The sequence below is a fragment of the Tamandua tetradactyla genome, chromosome 10, assembly GCF_023851605.1.
Source record: "Tamandua tetradactyla isolate mTamTet1 chromosome 10, mTamTet1.pri, whole genome shotgun sequence".
Classification (NCBI taxonomy): Eukaryota; Metazoa; Chordata; class Mammalia; order Pilosa; family Myrmecophagidae; genus Tamandua; species Tamandua tetradactyla.
This window is the reverse complement of record NC_135336.1, coordinates 31,796,957-31,817,505: the sequence shown is the minus strand read 5'-3', so window position 1 is coordinate 31,817,505 and position 20,549 is coordinate 31,796,957. Positions and strand designations below refer to the sequence as shown.

General features: G+C 36.0%; 1 protein-coding gene across 35 annotated transcripts in view; it reads right to left on the bottom strand.

The window, feature by feature from the left end:
• ZBTB20 (zinc finger and BTB domain containing 20) overlaps positions 1–20,549 on the bottom strand; it is an 893,822-nt gene that overhangs the window by 384,303 nt on the left and 488,970 nt on the right. For 34 of the 35 annotated variants that reach the window (XM_077118274.1, XM_077118288.1, XM_077118272.1 and 31 more), the window contains one exon: positions 8,396–8,443. The exons of the other annotated variant lie outside the window; for it this stretch is intronic. The gene's annotated coding sequence lies outside the window, so the exon portion shown is untranslated. The remainder of the gene's footprint in view (positions 1–8,395; positions 8,444–20,549) is intronic. 35 annotated transcript variants of the gene reach the window in all.

Below are 20,549 nucleotides of genomic sequence, written 5' to 3'. Positions count from 1 at the left end.
TGTCTTGTTCCCAGTAGCGGGGAACATAGGAACCCTGTTCTGCATTCAGCCTGTTAATTTCTGATGGTGTTAATTAAAAACTTTTGATGCTGGTTTGAATGGAAAATACCTCAAACAGTGTTTCCTTTATTGAAATACCAACTTCCAAGTCTTGGATTATTAGGGTAAGCTCTATCAGCAGTGAGAGCAAAATACTTTTCATACCACCTACTTTGACAAAAACTACTACTACTACTACTAATAAGACTAACATATGAAGGAAAAGAAAGAAGATATATTGTTTGGGTTGAAAATTCACTTATTTCTACCTGTTTTCCTAAGGACTAAATTGGAAATTCAGGTCCCTGAGTGAAGAACATTTGACCTTTTTTTAAAAAAAATCTTTTTTTCATATCCTTATAGAACATTCAAATCACCCAATGTTCCAGGACTTGAATTTTTTATATTTTAAAATGGGGAAAGCTGCTTAAAATAAGTGAATCAGCTGCTAAGCGATTTCTCTCTGTCTCTTCTACTCTTTTTCAAAAGGCTGAAAAAATGCTTAAAATGGTATATGCAATTGATTTGTGCTGCTTAAGAAGCATAATGTAATTACTGAAGACTCAGCCTTTCTATTTAAAAATAGGAAAGAATATGGTACTCGGTGTGGTAAGTATTCACCGCTCATGAGGTGAGGGAAATGTTTCCAAACGTTACAACACTGAACAATGTAAGAGGTGCAAAGTAGTTATTCACAGATTTCTCTGTCCTTCTTGAACCCTAGGGAAGGCTAAGGAATCCGGAAAGCAATGGAAGGAGGTGGTGTGAGAGATGCTGCACAAAAAACCAACAAATAAAAAATCTGCCTCCAATCCAATGCTTTTATGAAATACTAAGCAGACCGCTAAAACATTCTGATGGATTTCTGTGATTCTTCTCGGTTTTTCTTTTTTATTGTTGTTTTGTTTTTTAATCATTTGTCTCTCTTGTACAGGGGAGAGTGGAGCAGAAACTTTGGACATCCATTTCAAAAGAGCCCACAAATGTCTTCCCACGAATGTCTTCTCTTACTCTTTTGTATTTTAATATACCTAACGTTCTCTGTCATTTTCTACCTCCCAACCAGTTTATTCAGTGACTGCAGATGTCATCTGAATTGTTGAAAGATCAAAAGACTTTCCTTTTTTGCCCTGAAGGACTTCATCACTCCTACTCTTGTTTTAATCTATGTATCTCTAAAGAAGATGAAGTTCTCTGTAAATGCTGAATTTTGGCAGATCTCCTTCCTTCCCCTCCCTAACTGCAGGCTGCACTGACCTCAGCCACCAGAACAGTTTGCAGAACTGACCTCCAAGGATCACGACAGTGATCCTTCAACAACAACAACAGAAAACCCTTACTGTGAAACCCAGGCGAGAAGATTATGAAGAGTAAAGAACTAAAACTCCATAAAGGAAATATGCCTGAGCAAACCACACCTCAATCTGTTTGTTCACAAAATGTATAGATTTGTCACCAAAGTAAATTGATAGGTGATATCACCTACAAAGGACTAGTAAAAGTAAACTAACAGATATGTAGCAAAAGCATACATATAAAAATGATTTCCAGCTGAAGCTATTTTTTTTTCCTAGAGACCAAGTTTGTGTTTAACTTATTCCTTACTCTCTTTCCTCTCCAGCAGCAGAAACATCTGGTCGGTTTTAGATTCCCCTTGGATTTCCAACTTCAAAGGGAATTACAAAGAATAACAAATTCATGTACCAGCACTGAAAAAAATTAGAGCGGCAGGAGAGAATAGTAAAATTGTCCTTATTTGACTGCTAGTGACAGGTGCCACAGGCAGAACTACGAGAAAAAACAAAGGCAAGATCACCAGTTGACAACCAGAGTTCCTGCAAGGGACTGAATCTTTGGTTACATGCAAATATGCACGGGGACCTTGGCAACCACAAGGAGATTTCTCCTGGCTTAAATAAAATAAATAAACAAACACACAAATAAATGAAAAAGAGCTGAAAGGTAAGAAAAAGGAATGGGCTCACATTTACCCGTCACATAGTAAGTATCAATAAAAATTTGCTGAAAGAATGACATAGTGGCAATCTTAAAGATTTACTTAGTCTCTGGGTTTTCTTTAGCTCTAGAGAAAAGAGCATGGATTCTGATTCCACTAAGGGCTGAATAAGCTATACCAGAAGTAATGGAGGCTTCTAAAGGCCCACTAACCATCATGTCCTTAGAAGATGCTTGCCCCTCCAAGGGTCCCAAAGAAAGCCTCTACTCTTTGTTGCTCTGGATTCTCATTATCAAGGGACGGCCAGAAATCAATGTGCTCCAGGAGTGGAAGAACCAGGTTGCAATGAACTATCAACATTTGTAGTTGTATCAAGCTGGGCTTGACATCACTTTACGGAACTGCATTTATTCTTCTCCACTGTCATCTCCTTAACAAAACTGTAAACACGCTTCCTAGAGTGCAGATCTTGATATAATCAAACCTTAGGGAATAAGAACAGTTTGAGAAAGCACAATTTTGCCATTGTAATTATCTCTTACAGTCCTTCCTCTTTCCGGTTTCATGAACAACGTGTCCAGCAGCCACAGTAAAGATAAACAATGACATGATTAACCAATCAACTTGTTTGTGGACAAAGAGAGAAACAGTTAAGGGCTAAACTGTCTTTAATAACAAAAAAAATCTTTAAACTTACTATTCGGAGATTACAGCTCTCCACATCACAAATATATTAGATTGATTCAGAAAGTGGCCATCAAAAATCCAGAACACAAATTATATTTTTTTCGAGCAAAAAATATAAATCAAAAGCACATGAGAGGGTGTGCGAGGGTAGTTCAGTGGTAGAATTCTTGCCTGCTATGCAGGAGACAAAGGTTCGATTCCCAGTCCACACATTTCCCAATAAACAAACAAATAAGCAAGACAAACAAAAGCAAAACAAAAAATAATTCAACAAATGGTTGTGTAATAACGGGATACTCACACGGAAAAATAATAAAATGTGACTCTACCATACAGTATACAAAGAAAAAAAAAAGCACATGAGAAATGTTTTCATAGAGTAGGACAGAACAAACAGAACCAGTCTACTATGGAGCCTCACATGGTTTCCTAACGAAAGAGAGCAGTCCCAAAAAGGGGCATCCAAAGCCTGTTCATCTCACGGGCTTTGAGTAATCATTTTTTACCTCTAGTTAGAGTGAAAAAAAAAATACGAAGATTTTTTCCCTTAGTATTTCTAGTGTTGAAAGGCTTGAACCAGTTGTAAAGTCATCCTGAATAACTGTCTGAAGCAGGATTTGCATTCTTCCTTCATCACTCCAGGTAAAACAGAATCACCAAAGGCACTAAGATTCCCTGCCTCACAGAAGCCGAATCATCCATCTATAATTCTGAAATTAATCAGGAGAAGGGGTATAGAGGGTATGGAACACTACTTTATTCCAAGAAATGTTTTACAGCTTGAGGAGACAGAGGCTCACAAATGCAATAATAATTGAACAAACACGGGGATCCAAAGAAACTAGGCATAAGGAACTACACACATATACACACTTACCAGGAAATAAACACCATTAATAACAATTATTATTAAAGTAATTATCAAGATGAGGCATTGATGGTTCACCTGAGTATAGTTTCTAATACACAAACTGAAAAGAAATATAGGTAACTAACTCTTCTTCTAAAGGCAGTTCATATTCTAGGTTTTCATGATGTGAGTCACAGTCTAATACCACATGTAAGAAAAGGAAGTAGAAAGAAATGAAGACTGATGCCATTAGTCCAACTGTTGTGTCGTTAGTCTCAATCTTAAAATTAATGATGAAAAAGTTAACTGTTTTTAGACAAGGATAATTTGGGCAATGGTAAAATATTCTTCCAGCTTTAAAGTAGTGAAGTGGCTAGTTCCTACCTATCTTTCCTTGTGAGACCCACCTCAATGCCAAGTATACATTCCTGACTTTTCACTGACATTTTAATGATGGTGATGCCAGGAGAGGGAAAAGGAGAAACAGGATGATCAGAAGATGGAGGGTAGGGTGGGGGTGAAATGGAAATAAAAACCAAGTTTGGTATTGTTTACAATATCCAGGCTGACAAATTTTACAGATGCTTTCTGTTTGCTTGGGCTAGTTTATTGCTTCTCTCTCTCTCTCTCTCTCTCTGTTTTTCTCTCTGACTCTCTCTCCCCCTTCCTTTTCTTCCCCCTTCCTTGCTCTTCCTTCTTGTAGTTTGTTCTAACATCTTTGGCTGAAAATATTTTGTATCTGTCTATACTGTAAACTCTCATATTTTTCCAGAGATTTAGTGTCATGAAGTTCTTTTTTTTTTCCTCCTTCCCCAAGGATTAAGCACATCAATATTCTAGCTATTCACTTTCGAGGCCAATGGAAAATGTGCTCCTAAGATTAAATAGACCCAAGTAACACATAAATTCAGTTTATACTGATGCAGTCTGTTACATAGTTACTCACATCCTGAATTTCTGATGAGTGTGACATACCTGTTGATCAACAGTTTGCTGTTGAATAGTTACTGACCTGTAGTTCACAGGCAATAAAGTAGGACAAAACCTTGACCATGGGTTCTCTACGAAGAGCCTAATTTGCACTGAGTATTCCTCATCCGAGGAGCTCAGGTACTCTGTGTAAAAAATTTCGTCTAGCAACTGGAAAGCCAGCTCATTCGGCAACCTTCTTCTCTAAAACATTCTTAAAATAAACATGCAAATAAAGACAGGCACCTAAGTAGTTCCCTATGTTCTGCAATGCACCATCTCCCTCCATTTCCACTTCCCCAAATAAGGACAGCTTTTTTGTTTGTTTTTTTTGCTTCTCTCTTTTTTTTCCCCCTTCAGAATGTTAATTACTGGGGCTATTGCAGTATAATTCCCTCCCTCATTCCCTTCTCAGACTTCCTTGGGCCCCATGCATGAATCACACACCTCACATTTCTGCCAATAAATCGTAAAAAAAAAAAAGCACCAAAAACGAAGTACACACTTTTAAATTCAGTGTCTCATTGGGTTTAAGTGAGTTTGCCATATTTATCTAGTAAGGGTTAGATGCAACCAACCCATACTGTGTAGTCAGAGGACAAGGTTTTTTTATTTTTTGTTTTTTGTTTTTCATGTAGGATACAGAACTGTACACAGTACATGCATATATCCAAAAATGAGTATAATTAATCCTGCATAGATTTGGCATGCAAATTATCATCCTAAATTTGAGCAAAATTTTAAAAATGCCAAAAGAAAAATAGTTTCTCCAAGAAACCTAGCCAAATCTGTGAAATACCTCTCTAGTCAACCAAATCACCCTTTGGCTTACAATTGTGCCTAAGAATATTATGACACACACTGATGAGATTTTATGATCAAACGTTATATCTTGGAAAATCTGATTGCAGGATACCTAACAGAGATATTTTTCTATAAACACATTATTAGAACCATATATCTAAATGTTTTTAACACTAATATGTAAAAAAATCTTCATGGGACTGGAATATTAATGGACTAAATGCTATATCTGAAGTTTGCTTCAAACTATATAAGGGTATATTGATTAAAGCATGTCAGGCCATTATTAACTCACCATGCAAGCCTGATAATAGGTACATAGGACTTCATCATAGCATTCTATCTACATTTGTTTATTTGAAAATTTCCATAATAAAAATTTTAAAAATATATACTGATTTAAACTTGCATCAATTTATTCATTATTCATCAATTCATTTATTTCTTAATCTAAGGTACTGTGGGGACAAAAAAAGTAATGAAACAATACTACTATTATTAGACATTTAGGTTAAGTGAGCCATTCCTCATCAGGAACAGTACATATTTATTTTAAATTATGTTTGTAAGGAATATGTAGTTACATGTAAAATTCTTAAGCTAATTTTTTAAAATTTTACTTATTTATTTATTTATTTAATGCATTTAATTTTTGCATGGACAGACACGAGGAATCGAGCCCGGGTCTCCAGCATGGTAGGTGAGAACTCTGACTGCTGAGCCACTGTGGCCCACCCTATTTATTTTTTTATTGTGAAAAATAACATATACACCAATAAAAAAATAATTAAATTTCAAAGCACCCTGAAACAATTACCTATAGAAAAGATTTCAGAGTTTGGTATGGGTTACAATTCCACAATGTTAGGTTTTCCTTCTAGCTGCTCCAAGACACAGGAGACTAAAAGAAATATCAATATAATGATTCAGCAGTCACACTCATTTGATAAATCCTATCTTCTTTGTTATAACTCCTCCTTCTCCTTTGATTTTTCCCAGTCTTTAGAGGTAGTTGGCCTAGGCCCCTTCTAAGTATTTCATTGGAAAGGACTGTTGATAATATGGGAAAGGGGGATGAACTAGCTGATGTTCCGGAGAGGCTGACTCTTAGGCTAAATTTTAAAAACAGAACAAAAAATTATACCTAATGTATGATAATAGGATGCTTTAAAGTCTATACCCTTGGGGAAAAGTAAGAAAAGGGAAATATTTCAATGTAGTTATTAATGATGGGTTTATATCATAGAAATTATCACTTTAATTTTACTTGTATGCATTTTTCTAAATTATTTTTAATAGGCATGCATCATTTAAAAATGAAAATAAATATTTATTCATTAATGGATAGATAAAATACACTCTCTTGTCTGAAAGAACTTTTCATTTACTAAAACAAAGACACTACAAACACACAGCCTTGTTCTGATAGTTGAAATCTTCATACCTGGAAGTGAAATGTACTGACAGGAAAAGAAACGTCCATACAAATTTTATTTGATCATAGAAACATAAAGAGTGTTCTGTGAGTTGGAGAGAAATAGGGGAGGAACTGGTTTCTTTGCAAGCCAGGAGTGTGAAATCAGGCCCTTGTGTGATGAGATCATATTTTGGTGAATGCAAAAGGAGTGAAAAATTGAAGTTACCAAATAAGCCTGCCCCTTGAGCTCCTGACACTCAAACTGATACTGAGTTTTTCTTTTTTTTACATGGGCAGGCACCGGGAATCGAACCCAGGCCCTCGGGCATGGCAGACAAGCACTCTTACCTGTTGAGCCACCATGGCCCACCCAATGCTGAGTTTTTTTATAAGGGGCAGTTTAGCAAGTAAAGCATGGGAGCTAGGGTAGGGAGGGAGGGAAATTTATAATCCTAAAGGCTTGGGAACTTCACTGGCAAGCTGGATATGTTCAGGAAGACAGATATAGGTGTAACAACACAATTAGACACAACAGCACAGTGACAACTACAGATTATATGCAATGGATATAGAAAGTTCCTGTTAGAAAGCTATCTTTATTATCCCAAGAGATTATTTTCCTTGTTTTATGCACATTCATATAAAATGAAGTCAAGTGTGTAACTTTTAAAGGTTTGGATGAAATTGGTGTTCATGATGAAAAAACCCTAGCTGGAACCAGGCAAAACATAGTCAGTTGTTAGGCAAGTCACCTCGTCCCTCCTGCACCCTCCCCAGCGTATTTGCCACTATCTTACAATGCAGGCCACCATCTAACAAATTCAGCTTTTTCAGATACTGTCTGTCTCGATGACACTCTACCATGATACCCTCAGTCCTGGCCTGTACTCTTCTCCCAGCCACTGTAATCTTAAGAATTACAGAAATGAAAATACACATTTTTTTTTTTTTTTGGTAACTTTACAAATTCTCAGTAAAAGACATACAGACCTTTAAGCTTTAAACCTACGCTTGGGGCCCCTGTCCTGGTGGTCTTGTCTAGCTGGTAGATGGCAGTGATATTCATGTTGCTAAATGGCATTTCACCCTTCCTTCCGTGGATGTAAGCAAGAGTAATCATGTCTGATTATCAGATCGATCCAAATAAAGGAAATGCATTTCAAATTTGCAAAAAATCATGTAATGCTCATGGGTAGTTCAAAACACAATAAAATGTGTTTGTGAAATTTTTTTTAATGTCAAAGAATCCAATGTTCCACATGGGAAACATCAGTGCCCAACTTCACCGTATCACTTCCTCTATCCACTCAAGAATCTCCTTTGGAAATATATACCTCTAGATACTCTTTCAAACAAGTCCTTTGAATGCTTTCACCCCTATCTAGCCATATCATTCTAAAATGTTTTTTCAAAAGCCTGTAATAATAGGTTCTTTGGATCATGTTTCCTATCCTTCTAAATGATGGTATTTTTTTTTTTAATGAACAAACAAAATATGGAGGATTCACCCTTCACCAAATGTCAAAATATGTTTTGTTCAAACTCAGTACTTGAGGTAGTAGTCTCAGTACATTTAAAGATCTAATTCTTTCTGAGGCTGGGAGAAATATACCTGACTTCTTGGCACATCAATATTTTGGACTGTCATTTAGAAATAATGAAAGTTACTTACCAGGCAGCAACGTTGTGATGACTACCCAGTTAGTGATGGTGAAACATTCTGAAATGAAAAGAGTACTGTAAATACTTGGAATTATTTTAATAAATTTATGACAACATGGCAATCACAGAAAATAACCCATTTATTTCTCACTTTGGGACACTGACTTAATGATACTGCATAAAAAGTAAAGGATGCCTCCCTTTGAGAGTAAAAATATAAGTATGCATGGAGAAAGTGGCTTTTCTAATGACTTGCAACATTAACTTGAAAGGCCATAACCAGATGCAACCAGTTTTGATTGACTTACTGCCCATTTCTGCAATCTACTAAAAATTGTGTGGAGAAAGTCATGTTTTATGGTTAATTATCTATGGTCTGTTTTAAAAAAAAATAAATTAAACCATTGTGAACCATTAGGATTTGCAGCTCCATTTGAACTTTACTGTACTTTTGGTTAAATACTTTGTAAGTAAACTACTTTCTCCTTGTTTTTGGTTGTTTGTGACTTCTGCTCGGGATATGAATACTGTAGCCATGGTGGGAGAACAAGCTATGGATTATCTACCCTCGGTTTCATGAGTTGTGAGTTACTGGTCTTATCCTCCTTCATGAATATATAAAGAAACGTACAGTACAGTATTTCAAGTCTGCTAAGACAAAGGGAATAAGTGAACTGAAACTTTTCAAAACTAAAATCTTTTATGCTAAGTCACAAAGAGACAAAAAGATCCCAAATTAACACTGAAAAGCTTGTACTGTGGAGCAATAAAATCCCCCCAAATTACATTATTTGCATTTTAAAAATTGTTTGCCTAACAAGCAGTAGTTTATCAGTAATTTCACGTTTTTCTTTTCACTTGCTCTTATAATTTAGAAGCCATGGGTGATTTTCCTAGAGATCACCCACCCCATGCCATTACCACCAGACTGAAGCCTTGAAAATGACCAGCATGATTACTATAAGTCAAAATTCATTTAGAAACATTGGGAATTATTCTAGTTAAAAGTAATAAAATCTTATATAAAAGAAGAACGTCATGTAAAATTGGTCTATATTCATCAGCCTAGTGGTCTATATAAATAAAAGAAATTCTAATAAATAACTGTCTAAAGAAAAAGAGAAATTTTAAGATTCAAAGAGCCCTGTGTTAGAGTGCAAGAAGAATGAGTATATTTGAAATCCAGAATCATAAGTATCTAACACAATTGCATGTGAAACCTAATGAGGATCACCAAAATAGTTTGCCAAAAATTGTTTTTTCAAATGATTCAGTGGTTAATACAGCACTGACCACTTAAAAGGCCCTCTGAGAAAGTTGTAAATTTGCTTTCTGAAATTTGCTACTTTTATAAAGAAAGAGACAAAGCAACAAGGGCTTTCTCATAAAATGAGGTATTCTGTCCACTGCTGGATCTTGAAGAGCTCTTTATCTGATTTCCTTCTACCCTTTACTACTTGTATGACTTCCTGTTTACCTGCATAAACACGGTAAAAGAAAGAACACAGTAGACGCCTCACCAGGTCATCAAAACATGGGAAAATATTTATGAAGCAGCTACTATGTGCTAGTCATAACCAGAATGCTTTTGTTTGAAAAAGTAAGCCAGTGGGCGGGCCGCGGTGGCTCAGCGGGCAAAGTGCTTGCCTGCTATGCCGGAGGACCTCGGTTCGATTCCCGGCCCCAGCCCATGTAACAAATACGGAGAAACAGAATACAATAAAACAAGAAAATGTTTAAAGATGTTTCCCTTTCTTCCTTCCTTCCTTCCTTCTATCCTTCCTTCCTTCTCTCTGTCTTTCCTTTAAAAAAAAAAAAAAAAAAAGTAAGCCAGTGACTGAGGTTCTTGTTGCAACACTCAAAAATATCTATCACTATTGACAACAACCATCAGAAGTGAGGTTAGAAGAGCTGTGTAGGGCTTTAAACCTCTCTCTAACTTCTTTTGTACCTTGGAAATTCTGTGGAAAATTTACACCTGCCAGCCCCTCCTAAATCTGCATGCCAGATTACAAAGTAAAAAAAAGTGGGCTAGTAAAACTAGGCTACATGTTTTTAGGGCTGCAGTTGCAAGAGAAAAATGGGTTCTGAGCAGAATCAGTTGGCACACATATGATGCTGAAAGGTTAATCTTGCCCTAAGTATGGCTCATAGAGTTTAAAAACCTACCAAGATGAAAATGGATGCTATGCTGACAAAGTGACACAGGGAAAAAAAGTCAAAGACTTTCTATTTTACTTCTTTTGTTCCCAGACGCCTCCGACTATTTTTGACAACCATGAAAATGCTAACCACCCCCCACTATAGAGTTCTAAGTTTTCTTTTCAATCAAGGCAACCATTTAAAAATTAGGGTATTAAAATGACTTCCTGTATACAGATATACATGCCAAAAATAAGCACTTGCTTACAGATTGTTGATTATGTTACAGTTACAGCACATGGAATTCTACCTTTTTACATGGTGCAGAGTTCATTTTGGTAATCAGGTAAATGCATACCAAATTCATTCTGGAATCCAAATTCTGCTGTAATACATTTAGAGGAACATTTAGAGCAATTTATATATGAATTCATATATATGAATTTATATATGATGCCTTGGTTAAAGACCAGAATTTTCTTTATTTTTCCATAAAAATGTATATCTGAACTATAGATTTTGTTAGGGAAAAAGAAAAAAATGGAAAGGAAATGTGTTTATAAAATGCTTAAATATATATATACACACTACTTCGTCATTATTTATACTAATACAAAAAAGATGCCTCCATATCATAAATAAAAAATCACAATAAATTCCAGTGATCATGATCACTAAGTTGTTATAACAGAGAGGCAGGAATTCAGGCAACGAAGGCTGAAAAATCAGGCAATACTCTCCTGACTTTGATTTTTATTGTTTTGCACCAGATTTCTGCATACAAAAGGAATTCTAAATCTCAACAGCTAACACATTAGAGGAAGGTTAAACAAATTATGAAACAGCCTGAACCTTTTTAAAAATTCAAGGAAAAACTCGCCTCATAACTTCAGTAAAATCAAATGAACCAATTTCACATGGCTTTAACATTCGGAAGTAAAATAAGACCTAAAAGAATGACACTGATCTCCAAAACAACGAGATGAACTGCCTCAGTGATTCTCATACACTAAGGATAATGTCATATCCATCCTCTCTCCCACCTACTTTCACTTCTCTGATTGCATTAACAACAAGTAGAACTTCCACCAGCACCACTCCTACATTCACTTGATCTTACTTTCTTCTGTACCTAACATTGCCTAGTGATGTGCTCTACTATCATTTTATGTCTTATTTTGTAACCATTTGTCAGGCAGAAACTAAAAAGAAAAAACAAAACCAAAAGAGCACTCCAGCCTCCCTTATCAGACAAGTGCCTGGTTCCCTGAGGATTATCAGTAAATTAAGTGAAACAAAATATCATGACAGGGAAAAAAGGCTAATAAACAGCATACAAATCTCACTGTATTCCCTTTTAAGCTGAGAAGAGCATTTACTCCAATAAAAAAATAAGGATGTGGGGGAAGGGGTAAAGGGGTGCAAAAAAGAGAGACTTATTATGCATTTGATTCTTAAAGAAAGAGAGAAAACAATGAATCAAAGGTGTTCCAGGGAGAAGAATGTGATAGGAAAGTTCTAAAGGAGTATTCCAAAACCTTCAAGTTCTTAAATAGAACTGTTGTTCGGGGGTTGAATTCTATGGGGAATTTTGAATACAGTGTCTCTGCTGTAAAATCTAGATATTTTCTCTTTCAGTATACTTTGGGGTTTAAATGTACTTTATCAGGAGGGAAAAAAAACACATTCGAGCTTTATACTGCCCCCAAAGTAAAAAGCAAGAGGAAGACAGGGTTTATATAACTGGCGTTTTACATAAATATTACATCAGGATACATTTCAAATGAAAACACACGCGCGCACACACACACCCGTCTTCCTTATTCTCTTTCTATTTTAAATTCACTTCATAGTTTAAATGCTGTTGATTTTCTATAAAGTAAATAAAAACCAAGTCAGCATTAACTGCCTCAGAATAATTTTCATCTTGTATTACCTGGAAAATTCACCACATCATGGAGGGTCACAAAGTCCTGTTTTAAAACCAGTTGAGGCACTGACAATTATGGGATGTTTTGCTGCAGCCCAGGGCAACTACAAATGGCCAGGGATGTTAACTAACTCCCTTCTCAAGAGTCTGAGGAAAGGGAAAAAAAAAAAAACAACAACCAAAAAACTGTGTTTCCCCATCTGTTATTTCCTTTTTGGCTCTAGAAAAGTAAAATTATGCAAGAGCTTTTGAATGTAAAGGCTGTGTGTGCTTTTTCCCTTTTTGTCTCTGTGTACCGGGTATGTGATGTTGCGTGACTGAGTACAGAGTAGGCGGGTGAGCGTTTACTATTGATTTACACTATGCCATCTTATGAATTCAGAACACTAAAAAGAAAGGAGCAGGAGCGGGAGGAAGGAAACTAGAGAAAAAGAGAAACATGGAGAGAAAAAAGGAGGAATGAAGGGGAGGGTGCAGGAGCTCATTTAGAGAAACAACTCTAATACCTGGAATGGGTTCATTCTTACTCCCCCTAGCTCTGATTTTTGGTTATTGTTAAAGAGTCAGAAATATGGACTTGAATTAGAGACCCCAACCTTCTAATCTTATTTCTAATGAGGATTACTGGCAGGTGAAAGTATGAAAGTACTAATGTGTCGAATTACTTGCGAGCAATTCCACTAAACTGTCAGACTTCTGTCTTTGCGCCCATTTGTCACTCTTCTCTATGCATGTGTGAACCTGCGTGTGTAAAAGCCAATGCTATGGTCTAACTAGTTTACCTAGCCTCAAATATTTCTTGAAAAACACCCAGGATATCATTGGGGCAAAGAGAATCATGTCCTATTTTATCCATTTCTTTTGAAAATACATCAAGACAACATTTGGAAATCTTTGAATAGACCACTATTTTATTTTGGAAGAAAATAATGCCACAAAATAACTTGGCTGAACAGAAAAGCCAAATACAGGATAACGAAGGAAAAATTGACAAAATGAGGAAGGATCCTAAACTGATGAGTGGTCTGTGTAAAAGAAATTTCAATAATTTCTTACATTATACCTATGGAGAGCACTGAAAATTTAACTTTTGATCCGCATGCTCATAGATCTTCTCAATCCTCTGAGGCTGCTCGACGATGCCCGTGACCTACAGCGAATCCCCAAAGCTTCTCAGTTAGGGTGAAATTGATTCTGCCGTTAAGCACAGGACCTTCCTGTACCTGAGTGCCCTCCTATGGCCAAGAACAACCACTAAGGTGAGAAAAAGAAATAGACGTTCCCTTTACTAGCAGCCAGCTAGAGTGAGGCAGGAAACTTGTTTCCTTCCTGAATGTGTGGTTCGTAAATGGTGAATGGGACAAATTACAGGAGGTCATCCAAAGGAAAGAACTAGGGTTTGGGTTCCCTTTCTGATCACCCAACTTTCTTCTTTTTTCACTCATTTTAGCTTTAACACTATTAAATAGACTCTTACCCCATACAGCTGTTAGGGATGCTTTAAAGACAGGTGGTATAAGCACTTGGTTGTACACCTAGCACCTAGCACAGTGCTTGGCACATCCTCTATGCTCAGTAAATGCTTTTGAAAGCAATAAAATGGGTGCACGGGTGGTTCAGTGGTAGAATGCTCACCTTTCATGTGGGAGAACCGGGTTTCATCCCTGGACCATGCACCCCCCAAAACAAACAAACAAGAAAATGATTATGAGAAAAATAGCTCTGTAGGGAAACTGTTCCAGAAAAGCTTCAGAAAAAAAAAATCCAACGTTTTACACTGGGAAATCTGCTGTATCACTATCATTTATCTGTAGATACAAAGTGATGTATAAAGAAATATCAGGTAGTTATTTGAGGGTTAGTTGGCCTCAGTTCCATTCTATTAGAAAAAAAAGACAATGAAAATTATAATATTGATAACATTAGCTAAGTTTTGTGCTCATTTCCACCAGATCTTCTGGACTATTTTTCATTTCAGTCTTAGGCATAGAAAAGTTCATTTTAATTTCCATGACACATTCTAAAGGAAAAGTTATGGGATATCAACAGAAGTCATCTTTTAAAAAATATTGCAAAGAATGTAGCCATTTAGTAATTGGAAGAAAGAATACGGCTTTTTTTTGTTGTTGAAGGGCAAGGCAGGTTGGGTTTTGACTAGGTTATGCAAATTTAAATAAATAGAAGGGCAACCAAGAATGCACTGATCTCCATTTTCTTGGTTAAATAACAGTTGTATGAGAAAAAATAAATGCTGGGATTTGAAAACCGGAAATGCCACCTTTCATTTAATTGGAGAATGAAAACTTTAGAGAAAGAATTGCAACGACAACACCTCAAAAATTCCAATTGAAGATTCAAATAAAATCATGTTAAGCAGTAGTAGCCACATTACTTTTTTAAAACTGGAGAGACCATATTGTTACTCTTTTAGGATTAAGCTTGTACATTTCACTCAAACCTTCAAAAACTTTTTCCCTAAACCTTCCATCATCAGTATAAATAATCAAATTCACCAACTTCCTTCAATAAGCATCATGGTTTTAAGTCAATAAGCTCATCCCAAGTGATTTCATTTCATGGATTCTTAAAAGTGGATGAGGATTTGTCTGCACCCCTCATTTTGTATAAGAAGATTCTGAGGCTCAGATGGTAATTTTCCCTGGGACATATATTTTGAGACATAGTTGGGACAAGTTTCTAAAGCTCATAGTTCATTTATCAACAGTATAGAATACATCAAAGTTGTGTAAATTGAATTTTTTGGGGGGGTACATGGTCTGGGAATTGAACCCACGTCTTCTACATGGAAGGGGAGCATTCTACCACTGAACCACCCATGCACCCTAAATTGAATTATATTTTAAATGCCATAGGAGAAGATTTCAAAGGATTCATTTATAAAACAAAGAATCCTTTTATTATGCAAACATTCACTTTATAGATATCTGACACAAGTTGGTTATCTTAAACCTGAATCCTCTGCTTAGAATTGTTAATCTTCCTAATCTTCTTTGCATCTTTGGATGGAGCCTTCCCATCCTGTCTTCTCACTTTTACTTAGTTACTGCCTCATTTTTGCCAATTCCCGACCTCAACTTTTCCTATTCTCTCCCTTTTCATTTGTTTCTCCAGCTTTTATTTATTCTTCTTCCTCAAAGAAATCAGTTTTTGTTAAAATGTTTTGAGATTCTCAGAAAATAAAAAGGATGAAAGAATGTGGATTTAACATTGCAGAACAAATAGGCCTTTAGTATATATTCATTTAAAAAGAAGCTGCAATAAGATATTGACAACCTGAGGGTAAACTAAGCTAAAAGGCTTCTTCATAGACTGTTGCAGCTGTTTAGCCTAGCATTACAAAATATTCAGTCAAACGTAGAGAGCAAAGTCTCATGATTTCTAGATCACTCATTTTCCGCTAGACCAGATCACCTTTCTTTTCGCTTTTCACTCTTTCCATTTCACTGAAACTACTATTTTGAGACTGATTATGACATAACAGGAAGTGATCCAGAGAAATTCTACTGACTTAATGTGCCTTAATGATACTGGCCAAACCCTCTCAATTTCAAGATGCTAGAAACGAGAAATTGCATTAAAACTGCAGTTACCAGAAAAGAAAGTCTGAGAAGATTAAAAGAGAACTCGGACATGAGAAAGAGGTCTCTGGATAGGAGGAACGTTGCTGCCAGGATCCTTGTAATTAAGATTGTGTCATTGTTTCCATTATAAATCTTATTCTTAGGGGATTTATAATTCAATTGAAGTGATCAACTCCAGGCTGAATGTAGCTCCAAATATTTTAGAGTAGGAGGGTTTTTTTTCCCTCCTATTCCTTAAAAAAGAAACTATACAGCAATTAGTAAGCAATTTCAGTGATATTTGGATCTGACCCGATACATTTCCCTAAAAAGGGTAGGTGCTACTAATCTAGGGTGCCAAGGTGAGCAACATTCTTTGTGGAATGGAAGACATTGACTTGATATATGAACTTCTTTGGGGGGAAAAGGAAAGGATGTCTCAATCTTTTAAAAGGCTTAACCTCCATCACTGGGATGGGTATTTCATTCCACTTCTTTGGTGTGGAAAGGGTTTCAGCAATGCTTTGTTGAAAAGTCTCGAATCCCTGTCTGTTAACTCATGAGGCAGGAATTCCTGATAATTTCCTTAGATCCCTTTTCTTATAAGCCCATTCTCAGGGTGGGTATTAGATAATTAATAATTCTTAAAATCCTTTGCTCCTATTTTTCTAGCCTTGGCTACAATGCCTAATGGCTCCTGTGTCATGCTGTGCACAGTGGTAAAGAGGGATGAGAGGAGGTAATAGCAGAAATATATTAAAATGAACAGGCTATAGACAGTCAGGTAGATAAACGGTAGGTATAGGTAGATAGACAGATAGACAGATAGATAGATAGATAGATATGGTGGATATAGTAAAATGCTGAAATTAGTGGATCTGAGTATCTGGGGGTGGGTGGGTTGGGATAGGGGTATGTTGGAGATCTCTGTAAGGGGTCTGCATTATTTTCATAATTGTCCTGTAAATTTAAAAGTATTTCAAAATAAAAAGTTAAAAAAGTAGGCCAAGAAGCTAGAAACGCATTTATTGAGGGCATACTATATGCCACACACTTCATTAATATTATTTCATTTAATACTCATAATTATCTCTGCAATGTAAAGTAATACCGGCTCAAGTTTTATAGGTTAGCAACTTAGTTTAGAGAGCAGCTAGCTAACCTACTTAAGGACACAGAGCTAATTACAAGGTTGTGAAAGTGAGGTCTGACTCAGGGTCTGTTTGACTCTCAGGCCCCCACAGTGCACTGCTACGCACCCCAAGGTCAGCAATCTTTGGTTAGGAATCTGAAGCAATCCTAAACAAAAAATTTGCCCATGCTAGCGATGAGAGTTGCCACATACTCCATGTAGGAGGGGGGAAGGATAAATGACTCCCGAAAAGAGACAGGTTCTTGCTTTGCTCTTGGCTCTGGTAAATCCCTGTTTATTCAAATGCAAATATCCAAATGCATATTTGGAAACAAACGGAATGTTCTTTGTCCTTGGTAAGGAAATGCACAATCTTCCAAGAACCTTTAAATGAGACCAGATACTTGAGTGTTTATAAAAATTCCCTTAAAGGTTTATACTAGATAAAAGTTTTTTAAAAATATAATGCATATAAGTCAGATGATTAATACACATTAACATTTCAATCTGTCTTTATGTCTGTATGCAATTTTTTTTCCTTGCCAAAATTTCTGGTAATTACTATAACGTACTTGACAAAAGCTAAACAGTAAATTTGTTATGCCAGGAGAAAAGGAAAGAAACAGCAAGAAAAGTGGAGGAGTGTATGTGTATGTACATAACTTCCCTCAGAATGATAACCCTAAAATATTTCTTAACCCAAATAGGTCATAGTACTTTACATGCAGATTATGTATATGTGTGTATGTGTGTGTGTGTGTAGATGTAAAAAGATACAGGAATTTTACTACATTAACTTGGCAAGTCATTATTTTTCAAAAGTCTACTTTTCTTTACTGAAAGTTTTATCTGTATATATATATATCCTTATACACTCTTTTATAAATAAACACTTAGTTTATTAGGTGAATAAGAGCTGTTTAGGAAAGTCTGAAGAACTATAGTGTTTACCAAAGTTACACATTGCTTTGAAACATTTTATACCCAATACCATCTTTTTGGATGGATCTTTCAAACTTTATTATTATTATTATGCGTGTGTGTGTGTGTGTGTGTGTGTGTGTGTGTGTGCTGATGCACTATGCCACTCAAGATCACTATGTGCACTTTTTTTGCATCTTTTAAATCACATTTTGATGAAGAACTAAACATAAAAGTAACTGTAGCCAAACAGATTCAAGGGTAGAGTAGTAAGAATTAATGGTTCTTTTGGCAGCACTTATTTATTCTTCAACTTTTTTTTTTAATTCCGCAACTTTTAATGAGTCTGTATTCCTTTGCCATTTCTTCCTTTTCTCCTTAAATCTAAACTCGGATTGTGGACAGGAAGGAATAAATACTAACTCCTGGTTTAGAAGAGGCACAAAAGAGGAAAGAACCAGCATGTTTTTCTGGCCCCTTCTCTCATTGCTGTAGGGAAAAGCAATAAGAAATGAAACAAGAGAAAAAGCAACTACTTTGACAGCTTTGTGGTACTGGGCAAAAGTGGGCTTTGTATCCGCTTGATTTCAAGGGTTTTCTTCAAAGTTTAATTTCTCTAAATGTTCTTATAAAAAGCTGAAGAAGAGATGAAATCAGTTTAGGAAAACTTATGAGGTTTAGGAGGGAAAAGGGAGACGCTCCTCCTTTTTTTCAAATACTATCTGAACACATGACCAAGATATAACTTGGCAACATTAAAAGATAAATTACCCAGTTAAACCAAACCAGCTAAAAATAACTCATAATAGCCTTCTCACTAAAACAAAACAAAATAAAGCAAAAACTCACAACCAATTATTTTGACTGGTGAAAACAGACAGTGAAATGAAAGTAACAGATGGAAGCCCAGTAGTCACTCACACAACACACCAGCTAAATGCAACCGCAAGCATTAGCACGACAGCAACTTAACAATGGTCACTGTCCTTGGCTTCAAAATATCTCCTTTAAGTGGGTTTCCTTAAAGCCTTTAGAGGGGCTTGCAAAAAAAAACGTAGATTGAAACCAACTCATCTGTCCATACCTAGAAACGAGAGATCTGCCAATCACAGCCTGTGAACAGAAGGGATCCAGGTCACCTTTGCCAATCCTTTCTCAGAAATGGAATAGGTTTTCTTTTCTTATTTATTATTTTTTGTTGTTGTTGTTTAGTGGTACATTTAGGAAAGGTGGACTATCTATACTCTTAAAATATTATTCACATAGCATCTAACAGCTTTCATAAATCAAATAACTGAAAGAAATAAATCTTATGTTAATTGCTCCTCAAAGTTGAAAGAAAGGTTATTTCCTTACCTTACACTGTGTCTTTTGATCTGACAGTGTCATTCAGTCAATAATTTCAATGTCAGATACTGATTTTCCACTCTTTTATTACAAAGACTTCAAGCAATAATGAAATGGTGCTGATCTGCTTGCTTTCACTCTATATAGTGTCTATATTTATATGCTTATGCTCCTATTTGGAACTATATTTATCTACTTTATCTGCCTACAGTGCATCTGCTTCTCATATACACAGACATATATTTATATATATACACACATACTGTATATACATATATGTGTGTGTGTTATATATAAACACATATACCCACAAAAAATGTATGAATGTATGCTAGTGGGCTTATTTCAATTAGCATGCAGGTGCATAAATACTCAGACACATGATAAATATACAAAGACTATAAATACATGTACAAAAATACATGTGAATGTAAACATAGATGCATGAGAAAAGCACATCTTAACAATAGCCCTGTCCATAACACTTGGCTGTTGGCCTTTGAGACTTAGATATTATCGAGTGACGACAGTCATGCACTGCTAGGGGACAGAGAAAAATCATCTAAAGACAAAATGATAAATAAATAGAGACCATGTAATTCAACACACTCATTTTATTACAGATGAGGAAACTGAGACAATGAAAGGCTAACAGCAAATATTCCACAGTTCTAGCAGCAAAGCTGGAAGTAGAAACCAGGTCTCTACCTTCTAGACAAATTCTCTACGTAGTAGGCTGAATTGAAATAATCCCAATATCAAACCCAATATCATTACTGCTCTTTCCCATTATTTCTCTTTCCCTGTTACATAAAAGTGAGTAGCTAACTTTCCCTGAGGGTCAGGCAATGTTCTAAATGTCTTACATGTACTATCTCATTTAATCTGTACAATATGCCTATAAAGTAGGTATTATTATTCATCCTTTCATTTTAAAGATAAAGAATCTGTGGTTTGGTGAGTTAAACGGCTCACACAAAGTTTTACAGCTCATAAGCAACAGACAGGAGCTCTCCTGATAGTATTAGGACCATGTTCTTCCATTAAATCTTGATGCCTCCTTTAATCACATCTGAATGTCATACAAAACCCCTTGCACCACCAAAGTCTA